Below are 1,430 nucleotides of genomic sequence, written 5' to 3'. Positions count from 1 at the left end.
CATGGCCCCTTAACTCAAAATCTGTGGCAGTTTCACGGAATCGCCAAAGATTCCCTGATGGGCACACGGAATAATTCCGTGACATGAACACGGCCCCTTAAGTTAAGGAAAAGGTCGTGGGTGGACTGGACAACAACCGGTACATTTAGGAAAAGAAGAGCGGTACGGCCGTGTACAGCGGACGGGACCGCCCTATACAGTGGATGGGTTGGGTTTAAGAAAAGAATGATCATTTCACAGAATTATTTAAGACCAGGCTGATCTGGTTTAATAAAGACCATGCTATTTCTTAGAATGATTAAAAAGTACATCATTTTACGTATTGTTAATGTTTTGTAAAATAAAGTGTGACTGAGAATACTACAGTTGTAAAATTCAAATCTAGCTTAGTAAAATGAAGAAAGATGTCTATGTGACACACTGTCAAGTCACACTAATAATTGATTATGTAAAATTTTCAAGGCACTTGAATAACTTTTATACCATATTGTTAATGTTTTCAGAGTGAGTTTGAGGCCCCCTTCCCCGTTATATTCTTTTTTGTATTCTTCTTAGGGTTCAGTAAGATAATATAACATTTTCGAATAAAAATATAAAAGAGCAGTCAAAAACTGCATGCCTGAATGGCCAATATCTCCACAGCAACACTAAACTTCCCAGGACATACAGTACGCTGGGATGAAAGTGATCCATACTACGCAGAATATCAGCATGCTAAAGATGATAAATTTGGCATCATTGAAATTAGCAGGCGGTTTCCAGGCCAGAAAAGCAAGAATGAAACAAGACATGGCCAGAAGTCCTTTGTACCCAAGGACAGCCCAAAAACCTACAAAATAAATTGCTTAGACAACAGCACGTTTTAACAGGCTGGCTTATCCCAGCTCCTGTGCACTCCTATTTCTTCACTTCCAGCCAGTTTGCTAGCAGGAATTGTGTCTGTGACAATGTGATGAATCTGGTAATTGTTATCACAGCCAAGATTTGGTAAGGGTAGGTAGGATTTCTGTTTAAGTCTTTTTTTTCCAGTTTTTTGATAAGGAGTAGGGTTAGTAATTTTCCTTAGTTGAGGGAGGGAAAAAAGTATTTGATCCCCTACTAATTTTGTAAATTTGCTCACTGACAAAGAAAGGATCAGTCTATAATTTTAATGGTAGATTTATTTGAACAGTGAGGGACAGAATAACAACAAGAAAATCCATAAAAACGCCTGTCAAAAATGTTGTTTAATGAGGGAAATATGTGCAGTATTTGAGCCCTCTGCAAAACTACTTGGTGGCAAAACCCTTGTTGGCAAGGTCAGACGTTTCTTGTAGTTGGCCACCAGGTTTACACACGTCTCAGGAGGGATTCTGTCCCACTCCTCTTTGCGGATCTTCTCCAAGTCATTAAGGTTTCAAGGCTGACGTTTGGCAACTCAAACCTTCAGC

Source organism: Etheostoma spectabile, chromosome 3 (genome assembly GCF_008692095.1).
Source record: "Etheostoma spectabile isolate EspeVRDwgs_2016 chromosome 3, UIUC_Espe_1.0, whole genome shotgun sequence".
NCBI classification, from domain to species: Eukaryota; Metazoa; Chordata; class Actinopteri; order Perciformes; family Percidae; genus Etheostoma; species Etheostoma spectabile.
The sequence above is the reverse complement of the archived record's forward strand: the minus strand, read 5'-3'. Positions refer to the sequence as shown.